This window comes from Dermochelys coriacea, chromosome 1 (genome assembly GCF_009764565.3).
Source record: "Dermochelys coriacea isolate rDerCor1 chromosome 1, rDerCor1.pri.v4, whole genome shotgun sequence".
Classification (NCBI taxonomy): domain Eukaryota; kingdom Metazoa; phylum Chordata; order Testudines; family Dermochelyidae; genus Dermochelys; species Dermochelys coriacea.
Genome location: NC_050068.2, coordinates 195402812 through 195429049, shown reverse-complemented (window position 1 = coordinate 195429049; position 26238 = coordinate 195402812). Strand labels below are relative to the sequence as shown.

General features: G+C 41.4%; 1 long non-coding RNA gene across 2 annotated transcripts; it reads right to left on the bottom strand.

Annotated features, from left to right (window-relative positions):
• Nucleotides 1-1073: 1073 nt before the first annotated feature.
• On the bottom strand, nt 1074-19244 carry LOC122457774. 2 transcript variants are annotated; one of them, XR_006277450.1, is made up of 2 exons: nt 19126-19244; nt 1074-1827 (listed from the first exon to the last, which is right to left on the bottom strand). It is a non-coding gene; the product is annotated as an uncharacterized LOC122457774 (long non-coding RNA). The 2 variants fall into 2 exon arrangements; XR_006277449.1 differs by having other exon boundaries at nt 19068-19192.
• Between the last annotated feature and the right edge of the window lie 6994 nt (nt 19245-26238).

Below are 26238 nucleotides of genomic sequence, written 5' to 3'. Positions count from 1 at the left end.
ATTTTCTTTTCTTAATTTACACTTCTGTGAAATCTGGGTTTGATGGTTTTGTTACGATTTTTATGAGATGGAATAGATTAGTGGTTTTTAGCACCAGGATTGACATTGTGATAGGTCTACCATATTGCTTTGGCCTCTGCTATATATATGTTGCTAAATAACTTTCTAGATTTTAATGCTAGTCTACAGATGTTTTAGGACAAAGAATCCAATGAGATCATATCCCATACAGGTTGGACCTATATTCAGTCGCTGAACTGTATATGTGGAACTCCCTCTTGCCTACATCTCTTAAGCATGAATACACACTGGAAGTGCTCAAGCTCTGAGTCTATTAATCTTTGGTATCATTTTGTCTTTGCATTTCTCTTTCTTATTCCCTCTTTCTTCTATGCCCTATCTTTTAAGTTTCTTCTTTCATTTTAATCAATGTTGTCCTTTAAGCAAGTAAGAAGTACCCTCATGTGTGTTTCCTATACAACATTGTATATGCCACCTTATCTGCATTCACTCCTTCATTTGCACATTATTATTTGTACTGTGCATCAGAGTATTTCAATATGTTTAATAAGTTCAAATGTAATAAAAAGTATTTTAAAGTCTTAGTCTCCCTTTGATCAAAGATGTTCTTAATGCCGAAAAGGGGTACTAATTTGGTTAGTCTCACAGGCTTTTCATTGCTGTTTGTTTCAAATGTTTTCAATACTTTCAACAACTGACCTATGTTCCAGTAGCAATTTTGAATTTCCTGAGTATTTATGTGCCCCTCATGATAAGTGCTGCTTCTTTCTTAAATTTCTGCAGCTTGTATTGGTGCTAGAAGGAGGCCGTGTCCTATTCAGCATCAATCTCTGATTAACATCCCACCATGACTGAACATCCCAGCTCCCATTTGACTGAAGGGAAAAACTCCTTTTAACTTCAGTAGGAAGTTGATCGGGCCAGATACTATTTTGCTGCTTGTATATCTGGCATATCCTGCTATTCTCCCTGCCCTATTTAGGGTCCGAATCACAGTTTTTCCTAATTTTTCAGTGTCTTACCCCTAATAAAAATCAGTCTTTTAACGTTTGTTCATATGAAAATGCAGTCTTTTATTTTGTATTGCAGCTGAGGTAACCATTTGTCTATTGACTTTACTACATTAAAAAAAATCAAAAACAACCTTTGAAATGATATATTTTGGCATAGATTAAAATACTCCTGAACAAAATAATTTGTCCAGGCTTTTTCAGTCAGCTGAGATGATCTGTCTGTTGGGTTCCTGTGTATTGCTGATCTTGTTTCCTTTCTGTCCAGTTCATAGTTGTAAATGTGCAGCCTTTTGGGTCTTTGACAATTCGTCTGCTTCTTGTCCTGCAAGAACCAAAATGATCTTCTTCTTCCACATGGACCACTTTTCAGAAACATTTCCCATTTCAAAGTCCTCTAGAGGTATATTTCCTACATTAGCACCAGTTGCTATTTTAGTCTACTTCCATCCCCATGTTTGACCTCAGATGGTTTTACAAAATGAGTCATCCTGCACGAAAGACTTCTAAAACAGCTTCTTAATTTAACTGTCAATCTACAAGTTCATACATGCCAGTCCCTTGAGCTGGCTTTCTGACTTCACCGCTGCCAGTTCCTATGTTAATCTTGGGTTGACATTTTTGCTCAGAGTGCTGGTTACAGGTCACACTCCAACAAAACTACTGCCAAAGTAAATGGATGTGCTGTTGCCCTCTTCTCCCAGCCTTGCAGAATATTTATCCCAATCAAAAATTTGAAACAGAAACACCTTATGTCCTCCAATTCCACGGCGACATAGCGTGATCTTAAAAGTCCCTGTGGGATATTTAAAAATCAGTGTTATAAAGTAGAGGACATTTTTCTTCTCTCTTTTATGATTAAATACAGGGGAATTAATTGTTTCTAAACAGTGTTAATGCAAGGCTAATGTTCAATTTAAAATCTCAGCCATCAGAAAATGAAAATAAAAATCTTCTCATTCATATCATATTGCATTCTGAAAACCCAAATAAAACTGAATTAAACCAGGGTGAGAAGGAACAATGAACACCGGGCACAGACTTTGTACTAGATGTTGATTCCAAAGCTCAAAATAAATATGGGTGTGAGGATACCCGGTTAGAAGTCTGTGTGAAGAGTTATTTTTCCCAGATAGGGAAGTTAACACACCAATGATGTGAAATACTGAATTTCTTGTAAAATAAGGAGTTATACAAATTAGTGGATAGCTCAAATAAATTATTAATTGTGTGGGAAGATGACTGGACAAAGAGCAGTGACCTGGAGCTGGGAAAAAAAAGATTTAGGCCCAGAGGGACAAATCATGAGATCCTTAATTTGCTTTCACATAATCTTCATTCATACAAATTCTCATTGAGTAAAGTGAAACTTTGCAAGTGTGAGGCTTGAATAAGACTTAAGCACCTAACAGTAACAGCAACTGGGCCTTGGAATAAATTCACAGAAGAGCTGGTGAACGCACTATCATACCAGATATTCTGGAGCAAGTTAAAAAAGATAATCAACAGGAGCAGAATAAAATGAGTAGTCATACAAAATAAAGGCTGCATCACTGAACGATTCAGGTGATCTTTGTTGTCCCTAATACAAGAGGTCTATGCTTTTTAAAAGGCCCAAAATATATGTTTAGTTGATAAAACTTAATGGTTCCTTTGGGACCATTAAAAGTTTATTAGGACAGTAATATATATTGTAAACACTTATTTAAAATGAATTTAGAGCAGTTGTTATAGCATATCTGGTAAACATCCAAATAATTTTACAAAATGCCTTATACATCATGAAGAAGAAATCTCAGGCAATTCAGGGGCTCAGCTAACCATTCCAATTTTTGGCTTATCCAAACCACTTTGGATCTCACCAGATCAGGCTCTCCTGAGATTATCAGTACTTCCTTATTCTCTGAAGACCAAGAGTACCATGACACTTCTGTTGTATTTCTTGTGGTATTTTGGTATTACTGCTTCCAACCCAAACTGGGAAGTGCAAAGTGGCGAACAAATGTTTTCCTCTCATTCAAATAATGAAAAAGGCTAAGTGAACATTTGTCAAACTACCAAAGTTTGGAATCTCATTCTGGACATTGTAAAGGATGTAAAGAGATCTGACGAACTTAAGAAACTGGGAATGGATGGTACTCTCACCTTTTATGAAGGTTTCAGAGTAGCAGCTGTGTTAGTCTGTATTCGCAAAAAGAAAAGGAGTACTTGTGGCACCTTGGAGACTAACAAATTTATTTGAGCATAAGCTTTCGTGAGCTACAGCTCACTTCATCGGATGCATTTGGTGGAAAATACAATGGGGAGATTTATATACACACACACAGAGAACATGAAACAATGGGTTTTATCATACACACTGTATACATATCATACATTTTTCCCTTTCCCTAATAACAGTCACTTTGCTGATCCATTCTACCAGCGGGTGCCTAGCATACTTAGAAGTAACTCTTGTTGATCAAAGAAAAGAAAACCACGGTGTGAGAAATGTGAATTCCTTCTCATTTGCCATTAAAGGACACACAACTCCTTCCTGCAAGTCTCCTGAGCCCGTTGTAGCTCCACAGCTGTCAGAACTGGAAGGCTTTTAACCTTACCTGAAAGCAAAATGGATAGTCAAAAATTTCTGTAATGGAACTGTCGGTAAATGAGAGAACTGGGGAGTATGAATCAAAGACTTTTGACTCTCATCTTGGTGAAGTGGAAAATACAATTCTCCATCTTGAAAGAGAGAAAAAGATCAGATTGTTGGGTAAAAAGCACTTGGACAACAGATTAGTTTGAGGACTTAGAGAGGCCAAACCTGAGGATTTTTGGTATACAAAATGTGCAGATTTATTATATCCAAGCTCTGATCCCTGAGACTCTGGGTCCAATAGGGCAAAACTGCACTGGAAATCAAACATACACAGAAAACCACATTGCTCCCACCCTCCCTCCAAATGTCATAGACCAAGGATGATCACAGTCAAGTATTTTAGATAACATGTCAGAGAACTCATGTTGAAAGAAGCAAGTAATGGTATTATCTGTCCTTTTCATAGTACTAGTTTTTCCTTCCTCCCTGATATCCCTCTAGAGACTCAGACACATTGTGCAACCTTTAACCCCATTAAAAACCAAGTATTGTCTGAGGAATAGCTAATATGTACTTTGCATCTAAAGTCTGGAACAAGAACAAAACACGTTCCCTTTTTGTATTTTACTAACACCTTTTGCCACTGCTAGAGCACATTGAAAAGGCAGAGAAGTTTGCAAGGGCTATTGTAGCAGACTCTCACTGGAATTCATAGGATGAATCATGGGGTTTAACAACCTATTTTTAGTTACATCACTAAAAGTTATTTTTCTCTTGTCCAGCAATAATGTTCAGACTGGCTTATGGTAGATAATTAATATGCTATAGTGCTGTCTACACATTGATACTGGAGTTTTAAGCTTTTTTGCATCTTTGTATTTTTGCATCTTCTGGAGAAGACTAGATAGCAAGATGTGCAATTCCTCTATACTTCATTTGACCGCTGAACTCAGCTTTTTATGACTATATAGTGAGTTTTTAGAACATTGTAAATGTGCCTATTAATGAACATTTTCTTTATACACTTCTTGATATCTCTCTACCCACCCTTCATATATTGCCTTCCTTTTTAGACTATAAGTTCTTCAGAATAGGGACTGTTTCTACCTATGTAATGTGTCTAGCCCACTGAGACCCCACAATACAAATAATGAATAATGCACATGCACAGCTCAAGAAGCTTATACAGAAAATGATAATAGGCAGGTTTTAGATATACAATATGATCTGCCTATTAACATTATATATGTGACTGCTCAGCATACTTTATAAAGATCTTTTTCCTACCATTCTTTCTGTCTCACTTATTGATAGTGGAACACAGGGAGCCTTTAGTTCTTTGGCACTCCATTGTTGGTTCGACAGTTCAGATGTTGGCTACTAATGGATTAACTCTCTAATCTTTTCTTTCTTTTAGCAATCCCTGGTAATACTTTCCATTATCCATGTACATGACCTCTTCTTTCTCCCTTTCTGGTGACTGAATTGCATAGCCCAGTTCCAGTGTTGCAACTTGAAAGATTTTATCACGAGTCTCATGATAAGTGGTTTTTTGCTTGAAGCCTCCGTTTCTGGAGTGAAGTGATTACATGAAAATCTCAATCTTCATTTTTTTAAAATGAACGTTTTAGTCATCATGTTTGTGGAGAAAAGCTCAAAAACATGACCTAAAAGGCTCAGAAATGAGACAGCAAAGTAAAGGAACTCAACATTTGTTATATGTTAAAAATATGATTTTAGGCCCTTCTCTTGATTTTGGGGGGCTTGACTCAAGCTTTGGAACATTCAGGTCTGGCACCACCACAATTTTTCCTTGCCCTTTCCCTCCTTTTCCTTTCTCCCAGTATTTCCTCCCCTCAATCCCTAGCTCCTCTCTTTTGTCTTCTTTACTGCTCACTAGCAACTCCTAATTTATCAGTTTGTTCAACTGTTACTAAAATGCCTTAAAAGGTCATTTTCCTAAACGTACAGTCCCTCGCACTACACAATGTGTGAGGTTAGTTTTGTTTAATGAAGGGTTTTAATTGCTCCATTTCTTCTGAAATTCATATGTATTCTGAGAATTCCCAGTGTTATAAACAAATGCACTAGACACTTGTAAAAGGCCTTTCTGATTTAGGTTTGAGTTAAACTTGAAGGGAAAATAATGCCTGCAGTCAGTAATGCAATTTTTATTCAGACAGACATCAGTTCAGTACCAGTATGGCCTCCCCCACCCCAGACCCTGGAAAAAAATCCAGCTAGAAAGTTTCTGTGGGCTCAACCGACAATATAATTGTGTCCAACGACATTATGATTCACCTGGGGACTAATGTATTACTATTAGATAATCCACAAGGAGGGTACAGTTGGTGAAATAAACGTTAACCTGTTGCAATAGGAATGATTTCAGAACTGTTTCAAGAGATAAATGGGGGGGGTGAGGAAAATTATAGCTGAAAATGACAATAGTGCCACAAATGACTATTGTATGGGATGCTGCTAAGGCCTACAAGAAGGGAGAAATGATCCAGCCACCATCTAAAGTAAATAACAGTCAGGGACTTATCTCAAATTGAAAAGATAAAATCAAATCCCTACCACTAAGAAACATTAAGTAGAGTAAGACTGAAACCCTGCTTAAGCCTGATCTAAAACCATTGGACTCATTAGGAGTCTCTCCATTAACTTCAGTGAGCTTTGATTCAGGCTTTCTAATATTAGTGGTGAACTTAACATATTAAATCATAGCAGTGAGTACTTGATCTTAATAAGAGCAAATTATTTCTTAGGTGTAACAAAGCTGATTCATGTTTACCAGGACAACTCAGAAAATAGATTCAGGGAAAACTAATTAAAGAATCTAAAGTCCAGGGAGTAACTTTCACCCTCCCTGACACAAAGAATATTTTTCAGAACTGTTATTAATCAGTTGTATTCATACAAAGTAGGTAATAAAGGTAATATACTGTACCCTCCTCTCTAGCCAAGGACCAACTACCTATAATCCTTGAGAAAGAGCAAATTGACCAGGATGCTGGGCTCCAACAGTTTTTCAATTAATTTATCAAAAATTATAAAACGAGATTGCTCCCTTGCTTACAATGCAACTATTATGCTTATACCAATAGAAGGAAAGCACGAGAAGAATGTGCCTTAGATAGGAACATTTCACAATTAAAGAGAGATGTTAAAATTCTGGGAAGCGTCCTAGCAGCATGGTTAGATATGGTGGTTAATTCTTTTATTCAGAGACTAAACAGGCTTTATTAAGCATCATCAGTCTGCTGACTGTGGGTCCAGGGTTCTTAGCTTAATCTATTTAGGTGCTGAGATGTTTGATTGTGTTGAGTGGAACTATTCCTTTGCGGTGTTAAAGAAGATGAATTTTGGTTAGAAGAACTTCTTGGACTAAGCTGGAGCATTGCATGCCAAGCCAAATGTCAGGATATCTGTAAAAAGGGGAAAGACATCAATTTTAGTACTGACCAGTAGTATGACAGATAACTTGTGGTATTAGTTGTGGATGTTCAGAGTGGCCATTAAGAGCACAGAGCAAGAAGTAAACAGGAAATAAAGACAGTCTTGCGTTCACCCCAACGAGGGTGTGCTGAGTCTCCATACTCTGTAAAGGGCTTGTGCTGCTATATGATTGAAAATGGCCATTTATATCATTGTTGCTACCACTGTTATACAATTACAACAAATCATATACAAAGTATTTCATGCAAGGTATCAATGGAAAAAGTTGTAAATCTACTAAATATGATAATCCCATTTTTTACTCATGTATCATCTTTGTATTTGAAGTTATGAATATTTGCTATGTATTTGTATCTCAAACATGTGTTTTGTTCTTGCATGACACCCACAAGATAGTTTTACATCCAGTCTAGCCTGCCCAGTGTTGATGAACCGTTCAATTGTTGATGGACCATTCAAATGATGATGGGCCGTTAATGGAGATTAGCTTTTCAATGCATCTTCCTGCGGATGCCTCAGACAATAAGAAGCCAATGGTCACCCCTGTGATTCAGCAAAACATGTAAGAGCATGTTATTTGGACATGTGACCTCAGATGCCATCTTTGTCAATAACTTTCCATACACAGGAGCTGTGGGCTTTGTTTGGGACCGTAAATTTTCATTCACATGGCAGAGGATATAAAAGACACCTGAGACATCTCCATTTTACCTCATTCCTGCTCCAGTTCTCTGGACTGTGGATTTACAATTAAAAGAAGTGTTTTGAACAATGGTCTGAAGACCTTCCAGTCTTTTGGAAGTTACCAGAGAGACTTTTGCAAGCCAGAAGTCTATTCCATCACTGCAATTATCCTGATCTGTTAACACTGAAAATCACTTATATGTATATTCCTTAATCATTCAATAACTCTCTTCTTTTCTTTTATTAGTAAAATCTTTAGTTAATAAACTCAGGATTGGCTGACAGCATGATATTTGGGAAAGATCTGAGATACACATTGACCTTGGGGTAAGCGTCTGATCCTTTGGGATTAGTAGAACCTTACATATGGTGAATTGGATTTTCAGTAACCTCTCACTATATTAGACCTGTTTGTCTGGATGGGACAAGGGCTGGAATGCCTAAAGGTGCTACAGAAGCTCCTGGGTTACTATTTTGGTGAATCTAATTATAGAATAAACCACGAGTCTATGGGGATTGTCTGCCCTGTTTCTTGCAGTCTGTTCTGAGTGTGGCGCTCTCAGTGTGGTCCATTCCAGACACCCTGTCACAGGGATGTCCCCTGTAATTATTAATAAATTCTTCAGGGAATTGAGGCCTTGATCCAGCAAAACACTTAAGCATGTGCTTAACTCTAAGTGTGTGAGTAGTCCCAATGACCTCAATGGGATCACTCATGTGTTGAAAGTGAAGTACATGTTTAGGTGTTTTACTGGATCAAGGCCAGAGGTAGCTTGAGTAAACTGTCACATAGCACTTCACATGATTCTTTAGATCACTGCTCCAAGTGCAACCATACTGCTCCTCCTGGAGGGTTCTGGAAAGGCATGTTGGTAAGTGCATTCATAGACCTCAAATTCTTGCCTTTTGAAACCCCTGGGACTGGCACCTGATCCAAGGCCCATTGAAATCAATAGGCAGATTCCCATTGACTTTAATAGGCTCTGAGTGAGACCCTTAAAAGACAGATAGGGACTATCTGCCCTTTTTCACTGATGCCTGAAAATAAAATGTCAGGGTAAATTTCTCATCTCTGTCATTGGAATTGTTTTATAATTAGGCTTAGCAGAATTCAGTGTTTCTTTTTTGATAATTTTGACAGATAATATTAATATTTGTGTTTAATAAAAAAAATGAAAAAGATGCTTGAGTTAAATTTTCATGGTTGAGGGAAATGAGGGGAAGTGGTCCCTGAGAATGGGCTGGACAAACAATTATTTAATGACAGTAGACGTTAAGATTCAAAATATTAAAGCTTTATAACTGTTAAAACACAAATTGTCAACATCACATGTCAAAACAGACAAAGTAAATGACCTTAAATCAAACTCAAGTAATTTCTCTAGCAGCATTTTTCTTACTTTTTCGTTGGTTTGTGAGCACAGGATGAAACTGACATTTATTGACATCTCCCAACAAAAAGCCCACCTTTCGAAGCCTATTTATAATCTCTCTGTTCTGATTCCATGGTTCAGAAAGAGGATTGTGTCTGGAAGCATTTATTCAGAAATAGGACTGTAGGAATAAATGCCATCCACTACTTACCCCTCCTTCGTTACGTTCTTTGGATGCCATCCTCAGTATGATATGGATTAAGAAAATGAAGGGTCAGGCTCTAATTTAGCTGACCCTGTACAGTGACCCATCTCTGATAGATTTGTTTTGTTTTTGTCTGTATAAATAGGCGAAAACCTGGCTCCACTGAAGTCAATGGCAAAACTCCCATTCACTTCACTGCAGCCAGAATTTCACCGAATATTCCAGTGATTAGAACGTGAACATAAAGAGATAGAGAGAGAGAGAGAGAGAGAGAGAGGTTGCATAGGCCTTGAAACTGTCAGGATAAAACATTCTGAAGCAAAAATAACATCTTCCCTATCACTGCAATCACTTTGACCATGTGGGAACAAGTGTATTCCAAATTTAAATTCCATTCATGACACACATTTCTGGCCTGCTAATTTGAGCAATTTAGGAAACTAATATGGTACTAAAATATCTACTTTATTATTCACAGTTCTTAGAAAGAGTGTCAGTTCTTACTCTAAAGGACATGAGAATTAGATGACTACTACCCCTTTTCCCTCTATTTATTAATCTACCTATTTGTACAGGTGACATTGAAAATCAAGCATTCACTAGGGATTTTTGCCTTTAAATCAATTTTTGTTTAGGACTTATTGACAAGCATGTATTTTTGGCAGATTTTAAAAAGCTTGAATATTACATCCCTTACCTCCAAACACACATAGAGAGCTGGGAACATGCATTTAAATCCCAAAATCTTGCAGGAAGTAATGCAGTGTTTATGTTTTTGTTCTCCAAATTTCGGTCTGCGGGAGGCTTAATTTAAGATTATCACCCATTGGTACATGGTTGCACATCTCCACTATCTCTCAAATGGATAAGGATGAGTACTGGAAGGAGTACAGTGATTGGGATATTATTTCATGGTCTGTGGAGCTACAGAAACTCAAAGAGTATACCTCACAACCCTAAGCCATGTGTATGACGAAGAAAGGGTGAGTTATAAGACTAGTATAGATATATTTGAGCATAAGCTTTTGTGAGCTACAGCTCACTTCATTGGATGCATGTAGTGGAACATGCATCCGATGAAGTGAGCTGGAGTTCACGAAAACTTATGCTCAAATAAATTTGTTAGTCTCTAAGGTGCCACAAGTACTCCTTTTCTTTTTGCGGATACAGACTACCACGGCTGCTACTCTGAAACCTAGTATAGATGTGTATCTACATTTAATATGTTTAGATGTTAAGAGCTGAGCTTTTGATTCAGGGGTACCTTTAGGCCATTACACACAGGGAACTATTGCAGCTGGACAATTGTTTCTCTCTGCTTAAGGCTACTATTACTTATTTTTTGCACTATAGTACTGCTTTTAGAGTGGGGCGGGCAAACTTTTTGGCCTGAGGGCCACATTGGGTTTCCAAAATTGTATGGAGGGCTGGTTAGGGGAGGCTGTGTCTCCCCAAACAGCCAGGCATGGTCTGGCCCCTGCCTCCTATCCAACACCCCGCCACACACTTCTTGCCCCGACGGCTCCCCTGGGACTCCTGTCCCTTCCAACTCCCCTGTTCCCTGTCCCCTGATGCCCCCTCCCATCGGGACTGCTGCCCCATCCACCACCCCCTGCTCCCTATCCCCTGACTACCCCAGGACCCCCCACCCCTGACTGCCCCACAGCATCCCTGCCCTATCCAACCCCCCTGTTCCCCGCCCTCTGACTGCCACAGCCCCTATCCACACCCCTGACCATACCTCCAAATTCCCCTGCCCTCTATCCAACCCCTTCTTCTCCCTTACCATGCTGCCTTGAGCACCGGTGGCTGGCGGTACTACAGCCACGCCGCCCAGAGCACAGGGTCAGGCCATGGCTCTGCAATGGTACTGCCTGGCCAACCACGCTGCGGGGGAGGGGGAACAGCAGGGGAGGGCCCTGGGACTAGCCTTCTGGGCCAGGAGCGCAGGGGCTGGGCAGGAGGGTCCCACGGGCTGGATGTGGCCCACAAGCCATAGTTTGCCCACCTCTGTCTTAGAGTCACCAACCACAATCGCGGTCCCTTGTGCTAGGTACTATCACAACACACAGTGAGAGTCAGCACTTGCTTTGAAGAGCTTATACTATAAATAGACAAGACAGAAGAGGTAGAAGGGGGAAGTCAATGATTGTTCAGAATGAGGAAAAAATCTAGACTCTTCCTTCCTGAAGTGGGTGCAATAGTGTTGATGTATAAACTAATTCAAACCAGTCCTCCAACTATGCTTTCTCTCAGTCCTTCCTTTATGCTTTTTCTTTCACACAGACTCATTATAGGACTGACCAACTTCAGTTTCTCTCCTCTTAACAAAAACTTAATATAGTTTTACTGGAAATCTGGTGATGGGTGACAAATAAACACACTCTTTGGTGTGTTGCTAAGCAGCAACTTTTGCCAACATTTTTAACCTAAAGCGAGGTTCCTAAATGCATATTTAGGAAACTAAATTAAAGGCCTGATTTTCAGAAGCAGTGCACAGGCCACCTCCACGGACTTCGATGGGAGTTTTGAGCATCAAATCCTGGCTCCAGTGAAATCAATGGGAGTTTTGCCAATGTCATCTACTGCGGAACACAGTTGAAAATCAAACCTCGTATTTTATGTGCTTAAATAAGGATTTAAGGAGAAGACTTTCAATCTCTAGCCCTAAGTTCCTAAACTTAAGGCAACCAAGTTTGGAAACGTTGGCTTTTCTAATTCAGAAAAAGGAAAAATGTTCCAGGAGAAAGTTGCACTCCATGCTGAAGATAAACTTGAGGTGATCTCTTCAGATGGCTTTTATTTGTCTGTTAAGCAGCATGCACATTTATGGTGCTATATAAATAATAATAACGTTATCACCTCTCTCTATTCTGTTTTTATAATCTGTTTATTCTGCAAATTTCAGCAATAAAAATAAAGAAGATTTGGTTTGTGTTTTCTGTGAAGACCCATATCCATTCTTATTTTATGCAGACCAGTTCTCCCATCCAGGGTTATAAGGCACTCTGCCTTATCAGAGGAAAACAAAAGAAGAACAAACTACAGATGTGTTACACTAACATTAAATAACTTAACTCCATAAAAGCAAGAGTCCCTCTCACATAATCAATTTTTCAGAAGTCCCTAATGAAAATAAGGAGCTTAAAAAAAAGAGAGATTTGAAGCCTTTTACCTGTAAATCACCATATTGAAGCCATACCTGCTACAGTAGGTAGTAAAAGTAGTTATAAATTGATGGCCTACAATGGTCAATATTACATAGCAACAGTTACTACTCAATGGTATCTGAGACATAATAGTATTTGTCCGTACACAGAATGGGAAATCATGAGGATATTTTGGATAATATAGTTTGGTCCATCATAACCATTGTTTGTGAAATGGGTGGGGTGACTTCAATCTGTTGTCCAGTAGGTAGATGTCCGCACTGCAAAAAGACCACCAAATAAAACCCTTTGTCTGTGATTTCAGTAGGTGGTAGGGATGGTTAACTGAGTATGGAGAGTGAAGGCTCATCCAGAACGGAGTAGAGGTACACTGCTGGGAGAGCATAGGGTCAGTTTGCACAGCCTGCTGCTTGTGTATACAGCTTTTCAGTGGATAAATAAACTTCTTCAACTTCTAGGGCTGTCAACCCAGTACTTTCCATCACCAGTAAATCCACTTATGGTTTTAGAAAAGAGTACTGCAATAATTAAAGCAAAAACTATGATCTGACAATCTAGACATTAATCATGCCATTTTGTATTAAACCAGTATTACAGTCGGCACCTTTAAAAGCCTTCATTTATCACACTTCACTGATAAGCAGTTCCCATGAAATTTACAATAGTTCCTCATTCTAATGACAGGGAAATGCTGCAGATGTAATCAATAGTAAAACAGGTACATGGCAAGGTTTTACAAGCAACAACTGGATATTCATGTTAGACATTTTGAGGTACTATAAACACTATAAGCTTGGATCCTCCTTAGCTGTTGAGCCATGTCCCCTCTCTCCCACCTGTGATTAGGGAGAGAAACGGTACAGAGGGAATCCTAATGTGCCTGGTTTTTCATCTCCTTTCCTTCACCATTTCCTTTCCTTCAGTAGAGCAGCACAAAGCATCTGGAGAGAATTCAGGGCTCTGACTCAATTACTGATCTATTTAAGACATGCTCACAGGATTTTAAAATATAAAACAGCATTGACCTATCCAGTGCCATTGCGTTAGAAATAATTTGGTGGGACAAAGTGCAGGACTGTACAATTTCATATTCAGTAGACGCTGTTTTGCATTCAGCCACACTGGAAACTTTGAAAGTTTTGTCTCCACATGAAAATTCTTCTATGGGCATTGCTCAAACATTTAGAAATACATTTAAGTGGGTGGATATCAAAGAGCAGCATATGGAGTGTCTTGTCTCCTCAGAGCCAGGAGCACCAGAACTTCAATAGAAGTAGAAGTGGGTGGGACATTAGGCCCTGCCCCTCTGTGGCCCCACCCCTTCTCTTCCTGAGGTCCCACCCCCTGGCCGGGCCAGAAGCAGGAGCTTGGCCATGGTAAGAATTGCCCAGGGAGCCTTGGCCTCTGTGAGGAGCCCTGGACCCTCCACCTGCCCTTGGTGAGGGGCCAGTGTGTCTGAGAGCAGCCCCCGGCCTGTGTCCCCACCCCCCTGAGATGCACTGTCCAGGGCAGTGGAGGATCTGGGGCTCCCCACAGTGGCCTGGGCTCCCTGCATGGCTCTTTCTATGACTCAGCTATGGTTTCCAGCCTGACCAGGGAGCAGGGCCTCCAGGAGAAGAGGAGGAGCAGGAGAGGGGCCCACAGAGAGGGGCCAGGCCTTGCAGTAAAGGCCTACCTCAGCTCCCCGATCAAGAAGAGGCTGGTGCCACCAGCAGGGGCTACGCTTTATAGTGGGGGAGCTGATCACCTTGTCAGCTCCCCTGTCACAAAGCGCAGCCCCTGCCAGCACCACTCCATGCCTGCACAAGGCTTGCAGTTTGAGGGGGGTAATGCAGCCTCCTGCTTCCCAAACTATGCTCATGTTCCAGCGCCCCTGCTCAGAGCCTTCTTCAAGCCCTTAAACTCAACCACTGCTTAAGAAGGGGCCTTAAAAATAAACCAAACTCCTTTAGTGACTGGGAATGTTCTCTTCCTCTCCCCCATTTCTAGCTGCTTTCAAAGTCAATGGGAGCTGCTGAGGGCTCAGCGCTTTTGAATATTGGGCAAGCTGCTGAGTTGTCATGTGAGGATGTGTTCTCCCTTAAGTTCCACTCACGTCAGTGAGAGTCAAGGGCACTCAGCACTTTGCAGGAGTGCTCAGCTCCCTGAAGGACCGAATCTTTGAGGTATATCACTGAAGGACCTTACATATGGACCCTTCTTTTCCTGTTTATTCTCTCTCTAGAAGCCAAACTTGCATTCACACAGCCATCCAAGTGAGTGGGGCTGGACGAAGCTCCTTCTGGGGTCTGTCAAGCACTGCTCCTATACCTGACCTCTGGCAGGGTTTACTACCAATGTATATAAAGTATTTCTGTTCCCCCTAATGGTTTGGTGCACTGTCAGTCCAGTGCTTCCACCCTGCCAGCTCCAGGTTGAAGTGGCTTGTTTAAAATTCTTTAGAGAAGTACATTAGTATAAATTAGGAGGTGGAGGCCATTATCTTGCATAAAGTGTAAATTTTTATTCAAATAATTCTATTAGCATAATTATCTTTGAGAAATTAAATGTACATTATTACACTTGATGTGCCACAATTATAAAAAGCAAAATTTCACTTGTAAAGTTGTGCAGTTCTCAAGCAATTAGCCATATTGCAGCCTGCAAACCAAAATTAAACACATAAATTAAAACAGCAGGGGGGGATAATAATGTTAGAGAGGTGGCATCGACTCTCTGTAGTTTGCTGCTTCCAAAGCTCATACTCTGACAAGAACAGGTCAGAAAACAGTGTCAGGGATTAACAGGGTTTCCCCATACTATTCTGTCTTCTGATTTAAAAACTACTTGGCAGAACACGACCATAAAAGTATAACCAAACAAGTCATTTAAGTGTGTTCTCTCTACTCAGCTTTTGAATATTGTTCTAATTTTTTCTCCACAGAAGAGTAAAAAGTATTTTTTAAATTAATCAGCTGAAAGCATTGGTCTTGAATTTAGCATCCATTGTCTTAGTCAGTATGATTTGGACAGGCACCCTTCTAATCCTTCTGAGTGCATTTATACACAGACATCTATAAACAGACAGAATATCAGGGTTGGAAGAGACCTCAGGTGGTCATCTAGTCCAACCCCCTGCTCAAAGCAGGACTAATCCCCAACTAAATTATCCCAGCCAGGGCTTTGTCAAGCCTGACCTTAAAAACCTCAAAGGAAGGAGATTCCACCACCTCCCTAGGTAACCCATTCCAGTGCTGCACCACCCTCCTAGTGAAAAAGTTTTTCCTCATATTCAACCTAAACCTCCCCCACTGCAACTTGAGACCATTACTCCTCGTTCTGTCATCTGCTACCACTGAGAACAATCTAGATCCATTCTCTTTGGAACCTCCTTTCATGTAGTTGAAAGCAGCTATCAAATCCCCCCTCATTCTTCTCTTCCACAGACTAAACAATCCCAGTTCCCTCAGCCGCTCCTAATAAGTCATGTGTTCCAGTCCCCTAATCATTTTTGCTGCCCTCCACTGGTCGCTTTCCAATTTTTTCACATCCTTCTTGTAGTGTGGGGTCCAAAACTGGACACAGTACTCCAGATGAGGCCTCTCCAATGTTGAATAGAGGGGAACAATCACGTCCCTCGATCTGCTGGCAATGCCCCTACTTATACAGCCCAAAATGCCATTGGCATTCTTGGCAACAAGGGCACACTGTTGACTCATATCCAGCTTCTCATCCACTGTAACCCTAGGTCCTTTTCTGCAGAACTGCTGCCTAGTCACTCAGTCCCTGGTCTGTAGCGGTGCATGGGATTCTTCCGTCCTATGTGCAGGACTCTGCACTTGTCTTTGTTGAACCTCATCAGATTTTTTTTGGCCAAATCCTCTAATTTGTCTAGGTCCATCTGTATCCTATTCCTACCCTCCAGCGTATCTACCACTCCTCCCAGTTTAGTGTCATCTGCAAACTTGCTGATAGTGCAATCCACGCCATCCTCCAGATCATTAATGAAGATATTGAACAAAACCGGCCCCAGGACTGACCCTTGGGGCACTCTGCTTGATACCAGCAGCCAACTAGACACGGAGCCATAGATCACTACCCTAATACTTGAGACACCCCTTTTATCTGACTGGTGCTTACTATTCAGATACTGGTGCATCTCTATTTCAATGTGCAGCCACATTTCCAGAGAGAATAAAGCATCTGAACAACAGATAGAAATAAAATACAGATGCTGAAAAGGCCTGCACTAACATACGCTGATGAGGTACTTCTAGAAAAACTTTATTCTATAAAATCTTCCTAATTTGGAATTTATTTATGTGCCCTTCCTGCTGTAGCCAAATAAGACTGAGTTAATGCTATTACATGGGGTGTGAGGGAAATAACTGGAAGAAATTGCAGAGATTCTATCAGATTCCTCAGCTGAGGGAGATCACCTACAATTTGTAATTTAAGTTCACAGCCTGAAGATACTGTTGACTGCTAAGCTGCCACTAGATATATAGGTCCTAACTTGCAGCTGCAAAGAGCTGAATTTCCTTTCAGACAGAACTTTATGAGTTGATTATACGATGTACTTTAAATAATGCTACACCTGAAATATATTCAAAACCTCCATCCTTGTAAATGAAACATCCCACATGGTCATTAATGATTCTCACAAGGAACATTTTACATGCACGCACCACAAAATGCACTGGCTTCCAGTTTATTTCCTTTTACAATTCAAGGTGTTGGTTTTGACCTAAGGTCCTAAATGATTGGGTCCCGGTAATTTTAATGACCATGGCCCAGATCCTCAAACATATTAAGGCTGCTAACTGCCAGGATCTGGGCCTGTCTGTCTTGCTTATATGCTGGTGTGGCAGCTGAGTTCAGCTGAGGAGATCTAGATCCCTTAAATTTAAATAGGAGAAGTCCAACAGTTAAGGGTGAAGTTCTTCAGGGAAGAAGCTTCAGCTCTGGAATACTTTCCTCCCCATTCCCTCCCTCCTCCTCCCCATCCTTTGGTATGACAGAGTCTATGTTTGTTGACTTTTAGGGCATATTATTGGGACTATATCTCTCATATTATTCAGAAGGATATAAGTGTGTTAAAGAAAGGCCATAGTCATGAGGAGTTTTCTGGGTAGGGAAGATGATATCATGGGTATTTATCTAGTCTATAATTTCAGCATGCATCTTTGTACATAATTGTTAATATTCTCATTTTGAGAAGAGGAGCTGATTAATCCAAAGAAATAAATTAAAAATGATTTAAAGAGTTTTAGTCTTTTCCTTTACTGACTCTGCTGTGCTGAATTTGAATAAAGAAGGAAGACAATAAAAGCGGAAACAATCATTTAAAATGTCTCTTTAGTTTTTTATCAATGAGGTTAAAATCAATATTACACAAACTAATTGAATCAGATTGATTGAATATCATTTGCATTGCTTCTATAGTCCACTGGAAGGAGGAATGTCATTCAAATAACAGAGTTAATTCATGCATTCATTTGGAAATGTATAAGGTTTTCAAGCCCTGGCAAAGAAAAGAAGGATTATTCCTTAGCACCAATCTATGCCAGTTTTCAATGCTTATGCATGTTTTGCTGAGAAAGAGGCTCAGCCAGCTCAGAATCTACTGCTGTTTAAAATTCATATAAATTACTATGGGTTGGCAATATGTCCTTACTTGGACATGTGTATCCTTGAACATACTGTAAATATGTTTGTGGCATAGTTTGATTAATTATTTCTTCTTTTTTTGTCAAGTATTAGTACTATCAATCCTTTCTTATTCAAACTGCAGTTAACTGGAGCTCTCTCTTATCCCAAGATTGAAGATGTCCCCCAGGGCTTGTCTTCGGCACAGTAATCTTTATCCACTGAAGTCCAATCAAACCATAAGGCAACTGCCAGCACCTCCATCAATGGGAAAGCTGATTATCTATAAACAGGAAACCCTGGGTATAGACTTCAAAGCAGATTGGACCAACTCCACTGTAAAGGTTGAATCCCCACTCTGGCACTTCGAGTGCAGAAGGTGGGGGCCCTCAAGGATTTTAAAAATTAATACTTGCCACTCTAGGCTTGTATTAAACTCCCAAGGTTACAGCTTTTCTCTGACCTTGGCTTGGTAAACGCTGCCACCACCCAAAAGTAAAAAACTCCCTTGAACCCAGGAAGGAGCACTTGGGAATTCCTCCCTGTGGGATACCCTCAAGCCCTTTCATACCACCCCTCCCCCACTCCCCATCTGGGGAAGAGCTTAGAAAGAAAACAAAGGAAATTAGCTGTTGCTACCAGCTAATCAAACAACATGTGCACAAACCTCTTGGGACACCAAAAATTCAATCCTGTTCTTAAAAAAGGTAAATTTTATTAAAAACAAAAAAGAAAGAAAATACATCTGGAACTTAGGCTTTTGCTGGATTTTAAAAGAGTAATTCCAAAAATTAAGCACCCAAAATAGCTTTCTTGGGCGTTCAGCTTAAAGGTTACAAGCAAACAAGAGCATATGGGGTTAGCACAGAGGAGTCCATTAGCCATAAGAAATAAACCTAATCACATCTTTCTAAACATTCCTGATCTACTTACACATTTGGGAGTTCCAGATAAGTAGTTCTAGGTATGATTTGATGATTTATGATCATACCTGGCTTAAAGTTGCTTACAGCATTGCTGCTCTGTGTCTCCGCTCTCTGGAGAACAACTACAGACACAAAGGGAAAGCTTCTTTCCCAATTTTAAAAAGTTCTAGCCTTCCCATTGGCTCTTTTGGTCAGTGCCCACTTTCTTTTCTTTACCTGGGGGACTTTGTTAACCCTTTACAGGTAAAGCAAGCAGAGAACAGCCACAAAGAGGGACTTTATAGCTAACTGGCTGGCTGGGTTTCCATCAAAGGGAACTAGCCCCCCTTTCATTTATCACATCCCCAGAATAGCCAAAGGCTTCTGGTGCTCCTGAGATCTTTGGATAAATGGGGTACTGCTGCATTATTTGCTTTCATTTTCCGTTGCTACCAGGGTGTTATAGCAAAGTCTAGTAGAATCATAGAATCATAGAATCATAGAATATCAGGGTTGGAAGGGACCCCAGAAGGTCATCTAGTCCAACCCCCTGCTCAAAGCAGGACCAAGTCCCAGTTAAATCATCCCAGCCAGGGCTTTGTCAAGCCTGACCTTAAAAACCTCTAAGGAAGGAGATTCTACCACCTCCCTAGGTAACGCATTCCAGTGTTTCACCACCCTCTTAGTGAAAAAGTTTTTCCTAATATCCAATCTAAACCTCCCCCATTGCAACTTGAGACCATTACTCCTCGTTCTGTCATCTGCTACCATTGAGAACAGTCTAGAGCCATCCTCTTTGAAACCCCCTTTCAGGTAGTAGCAGTTTAGTAGAGTCTATCCATCTGTTTATTCTGGAAATGCTGTAAAAATGGGAAGGGGGCATATTTGCCTGGGATTGCCCCAATTTTCTGCATATCCCAGGTCCAGGCGAGTTACTTCCATGTCCTTAAGATTCCAGAATGACTCTTTCCATCCTTCCTTTTCTCTTCTTGACATTAGGAGTAGCTATTCCATCTGTTGTTATAGCTGCCACTTTTCCTTTCTTGTTCATTGCTAATACGTCTATCTAAGTCCACAGGCAGGGAGGCAATCACCAGTGCTGCCTGCCTCACTCCCTGTCTATATACATTATCCTGGGATGGCAGCCCTCTGGTGTGGGGACGAGAGAAAGGAAAAGAAACCTGTAGAGGATAGGAAGGGAGAACCTTTCAGGATTGGGAGAGAAAAAAGATGCAAGGGGAGAGGTGAAGGAGGAGACAAGCTGTAAGATGAGTAGAGAGAAAGAAGATAGAGAGCAAGGAAATAGGAAAGAGTACATTTGTCCAGTATTGGTGCTCCAGTGGAAGCAGAGGCTCTTGGAGATACAGGAGGCAAGATGTGACTTAGCAGCTAATTTCCAAGACTACTAAAGATGGATAGTCATGAGAGCGGGTGGGTGTTTTTTGGGGTGAGGATCACAATGCCCGGTACGATTTCCTTTGTAGTTTTTAAGTGAATCCTGACTCTGTGGGAGTGGGATGTAACATTCTCTTTGAAGCTGCCATTTCATGGCACCAGACGAAGTTATGATGAGAAACCAAATCAATCACAGCCAGACTCTGAACCTATATGTGCCTTTTTTACAAGGTTGATGGAGGGAGGAGATTGCAGGCTTTTATGTGTTTTTGCAATGAAACCACATCAAATACAGATGTAATGTCACAGTGCAATTTATGGAGCAAAGACTGTAGGATTTGGGAGCTCTCTCTCTCTGCTCTCCCTCTATTAGAAGAGCTTTAAGATCAGCCTGAAATCTGTATGTGACGTTCCCCTGGTATTATCTGGACTGGTGATCTGCTAGGTCACTCCAATCCTTGACTCTGGGAGCCAGCCTTACCCTGCTCTGCTGTGAGAACCCCCGCTCCTTGGCTGTTCACGCACAGCCTGTAGAATGTAAGCTGCTCCCACCTATGTGAGGCAAATACTTTAACCTGAACTACAAGAAAAAAATCATTACCACGGAGCAGGTCAAATAGATGTTCCATTACCCCGACAGCCAAAACACTTTCCAAACCACATGAATTTTAGCTAGTGGTATGAGGAATCTGCTTTCGCCCACCCCCACAACCTCTGCCATTTGGCCGGGTAACATACTGGCCATTGGGACCACACTCTGCTTAACCAGAGAGATCTGGGCCCTTGTATCCCTCTGCCCCAAGTATTCCCTGCCATTAATTTGGACAACCTTAACATTCTCCAGATCTGGTTCTGCAGAGGCTGATCTCACAAAACCAATATGATAGGTTTCAATTGCTTGCAGGGTTTCTGTGTTGAGGACAACAGAACTAACATGAGCTATTGGTCGCCTGCTTCCTCCTAGCATAGGGCATGTATTCCTCAGGTGATCAGTGGAATTACACTGATACCACCTTTTGGGTTCCTCTGTTTTGCTGGGAAGTTTGGGATAGCATTTACCAGTAGAGGGATGATTTTTGGTAAGAGAATGTTTAGACTCCCAACCCCCTTCTCTCTTCCCAGGGGCAAAATGGGATCCTCCCTTCCCACCAGTTTTAAATCCCTCTTTCAGTGGCCTGCCCTAAATAGACGCCTGAGTCTGTTCCAAGTCATCAGCTATAAAAGCCATCTCATCCACAGTCTTTACATTTTTATCCCATAGACACTGCTTTACTTTGGCTTTACATACATAGGCGCCGAGTTCCCCTCTGCCTCGTGGGTGCTCAACCCCCACTCCAACAGCCTCGCCCTGCACCACCCTTGCCCTGCCCCCATTCCACCCCTTCTCCCAAGTCCCCGCCTCTTCTCCACCTCCTCCCGCAAGCACGCCTCATCCCCACTACTCCCCCTCCCTCCTGGAAAGTCCTAAGTGCCGCCAAACACCTGTTAGGCAGAAAGCGCTGGGAGGGAGGGGGAATAGCAGGGATGCGGCACGCTCAGGAGGGAGAGGGGAGAAGGAGGTGTGGTGGGAGCAGGGGGAGCTTGGCTGCTGGCTGCAGCACCCACGGAGCCGGCACCTATGCTTACATATGCTCAAGAAATGTTCTTGAACAACAAGATCAAGCATTCCTTCAAGAGTGCTGTTTAGTTGTAGTAATCATTTATGTGGCTCTGTACATTTACAAGACGCTTTACAAACAGGGGAGTTATGAGGATAAATTCACTAATTTTCATCAAAATTCATGTAAGGAACTCAAGTACTCCTTTGACAACAGCTGCAGAAGTACCAAAACAGACAGAGAGATAGACCAGTGTAAAACACATTCCCTGTCCTGATGAGTTTACTTTCTTTTTAAAGCAATGTAGGATATTTTCACAAAACATAAGTTCAAAGGTGTTTTTATTGTAATCAATATTATATGAATGGTGGAAATCTCATATTTACTTGTTATTGCTACTATAACTAGTAAATTAATACATCCCTTTGAACTAATTGATTTATTTGATATAGCAACTAGTGTTGTAACATAGTTGCCACTAATTTGTAATTCAGATGGGTGGAAACATGCAGTGATGGTGCTGTCTGGTTGGAACCTGAAACAACAGCACAATCTTCTATACATGCCCATGTCATGTGACGAATGGGTTCTTTAAATACTGGTGAAAAGTACCAGGCTAGCAACTTTGGAGGCTGGTGTCCGGTATTTATCCAAGCTACAGTATAGGTTTGCATTTACTGCCAATACCCCACACTATCCTGCCAGTACACTTTAACTCTGATCTAGAAGAACAACCTTCAAGTTCGACCCAGTTCGCAATGATGTCAGCGGCAATCTTTCTAATAACTTCTCTAAGCTTTGGATTAGGCCCTTAGAAGATAGTACAGTCTCTAGTTCATTCAATCTTTGTCTGTACACTGAGGCTGCTACAATGTGAGGGCCATTTGGTTCTAATTTTGATACCAATGATGTCTGTCAGGTAATACCAGTCCACTTGGATCTGGACTGAGATTACCACATTTTAGCAAAAGCTAAACCACCACCAGATGGTCCCAAGTTTTGGTTATTAGCGGCCTGGTCTGAACCTGAAATTTTGAAATTGTGAGAACTTGTAAATGAAAGGGGCTTTGCTTCATAAAATCATGTGACATGGAGATGGTTCTTGCAAATTTGACCTAAGTGAAGACTGGTCCCAGCCCCAACGTAAAGGGGTTTAGATCTGCCTGCTGTAGAGACATGGATTGCAGTTCTGGATCTGAACTTCAAATCTAGAGATTATTAAGATCTGGGAGCCTTGGGCCAGCCCCATCATTAGATCTAACCATGAGTAGAACTGGACAATCACGATGAGGGTTCCTTAGCTTGAGGAGAAGTCATTACCTCAGAGTGCTCCCCCCAAGTACTGCTTAACTCAATACAATGCATCACAAAGACCATACAGAGTTAAGTGTTCCAACATGTTGTGTAAATTCCAGAATGCGGGGAGACAGAGGAATAGGCTTGAAATCAAGTTAATGCAAAGCAATGCTGATTAGAATGATATGATTGTTGTAAGTAGTATTAATAGCTAAGACTTGGCAGTGAAATCATTCCCATATCTGCACTGAGTGCTCTGGTTTGGGACTGTAGACATTTTGGCCAAAAGTCAGAATTGACTTTATTAATGTTGATATTTTCCCCCCTCCTGCAGCCACCAGGATGTTTCCCATTCACACTGTCAGAATATATATAAGGAGCTGTTACTCATGTAGTTTGACATCTGGCAGACTGCGGCTTGGACTGGTTTGGTTGTTAGTGTTAGTTTGACAGGATGGCACAAAGATTGACATACAGTTCTGACTGTTGCCTGTTGATAGTGGCCTTACTATACACAGACATACTTTATCTTATCAGTCACCCAATCTATCGATAGTTTAGTAATGCTAAAGCAATAATATATTGCTCGGTAGTGATATCCTAAGAGGGAAAATCCTTAGAATTCACTGAGCTATAAATACTGTGGAATAAACAACTCAGATATGGTAGGGCAGTTAAGAGTGGTGCCCTCCACATGGATCTGCCCCATCTCAACAGATAGAGGATGTCCGCTGTCTTTGTGACACTCTCCACCCATTGTTATGGGAGAGCCACAGTTGGGGCATGTGAGGAGCAGATTGCACATTGTTCTCATTCCCACCATGCATTAACTTTCCAGTTACCCTATCCACACTGGGAAACACCTATTTAAAAGCTGTGCCCTGGGGCAGCTGTCACTAAGGAATCCTTTGCCAGAGCAGCCTCAATGGAGCTACACAGCACAGGATCAAGTGAGAGTATCTTAGCCTGCACAGAGCCACCATGCAGATGGCCTCTGCCTCCTCTAAATTCCCCAGGATTTATATAGAACCTGTGGCTTCTGATGACTGTACCAAGGGGGAGAGGAGCAAACCCCTTCAATTTTCCCACAGAGCCATCCCACGATGACTCTGCATGGGAATCCTCCCATGGGAAGCACACATCCTTCCATTCCTAACTCCCTCCCAGAGCTACTTCTGCAGGACAGGACATTCTGACCTCAAGTCAGAAATAGAGAATTGTGTATGCCACTGCAAGGCATGCTTTCAGCTCATGCTTCTATTCTAGCTGTTGCTTACTTTTGAACCAGTGGTGATACAGCATGGCCAGAAGGCAGCAGGAGAGTGATCTAGGAGAGATATGTAAGTCCCAGGATGAGGAGAAGCCTTATTCCCTGTAGAGGGAAGAAAGGTTTCTATAGATTAATTAAAAGCACCTGAAGCCAATTAGAGCACCTGAAGCTAGTCACCTGATAAAAACCCCCTGCTTCAATCAGCCAGGGGAAGGAGTTGGTTTGGAGTTGGAGCAGAGAGCAGTTTGAAGTAGAGGAGAGTTTGGAGGAGTGCTGTGGTTGGCTAGAAGACCAAGACCCTAGGTAAAGAGACACCCGGCTTGTGCAGAGAGAGAGAGGGCAGGAAGCCCCACAGGCTAAAGAGCAAGAGAGGGAAGTAGCCCAGGGGAAGGAAGCACTAGTTCAAGTGGTTTACCACTATCCCTTGGGCCCCTGGGCTGGGACCCGGAGCAGAGGGCGGGCCCGGGTCCCTCCCTCTCCACTACCCTTCTCTGGGTTACTAGTGGGACAGTAGATACCCTAGTTCAGGGACAGGAAATTCTCCCCCCCACCCCCAAGAAGAGGAAATGTGGGACCCATCATAATTGTACTGGCAAATTGCCACACAGTGCAAAAGAATCTCTGTAAAATGTTACATGCCTCTAAAGTTTGAACACTTCAACCTACTGTCAAGTCAGGTTTTCCAAACCCAAGATCCAGACTACTGAGGTAACATACAGAAACAATATTAATAAAAACCACACCATCAGTCTGCCTAAGCACTGATAACTTACTAATCACTGTTGAGTCTGAATGCCATACAAATAGATCATGCCTTATAGTACATGCTATGCCATTCATATTAGAAATGTTGGTGTATTATTCATTGTTTGGGAATTTTATAAAATACCTAAAAAGCATCTGCATGGATGGACCATAGAACAAGCTTAACGGTGATTGCCGTCATTCTGGCTTTGATGATACTGGCTGTTCCTCACAAATGACAAATATGGGCAAAACAAGAAAACCCAAACACTTGGAAGGGGTAATAAAGAAGGGTGATTTAAATGGTCAAGGATGGACTGACTGGAATAGAAAGACCCGGAACCAAGATTTTAGCTGTGGAGGGTCTCCAATTGACCATCTCAGAGAGGTAGTTCCACACATTGAGAATTGCTAAACTGAGAAGACCCGGTCCCCAATTCAGTCAAGATAGAACCTTCCAAAAAAGAGAGCAAAGACAATAGCTGGTGAATAAGTGATTTTTCAGGGTCAAACCAAATCGGAACATTTCTGGTGAATCAAAAAAAGTGCATTTTGGGGTGTCCCCTCCTGGAGCAAGGATTCAAACCTGTCCTTCCCACATTCCAGCTGAGTGACCTAACCACTGGGCTCAAGGTTATACATTGGGGGTAGAGGTAGGGGTAGGGGTAGGGGTAGGGGCAGTGGTGGCAGCAGCACCCTCACCTGCTCCTGTGGTTTTGTAAGTGTCCAAAACTGTGCGCATCAAATCCACAAATAGTTTTGGGTGGACCAAAAACTTTTTTTTTTGAGGAATCAACTACTCATCCAAAAAAATTCACACAACTCTAGTAAGGAGAATTAAACCAATCTCAGAAGTCTTAAATGGGATATCAGGTAACCGAGATGACGAGTGTTAC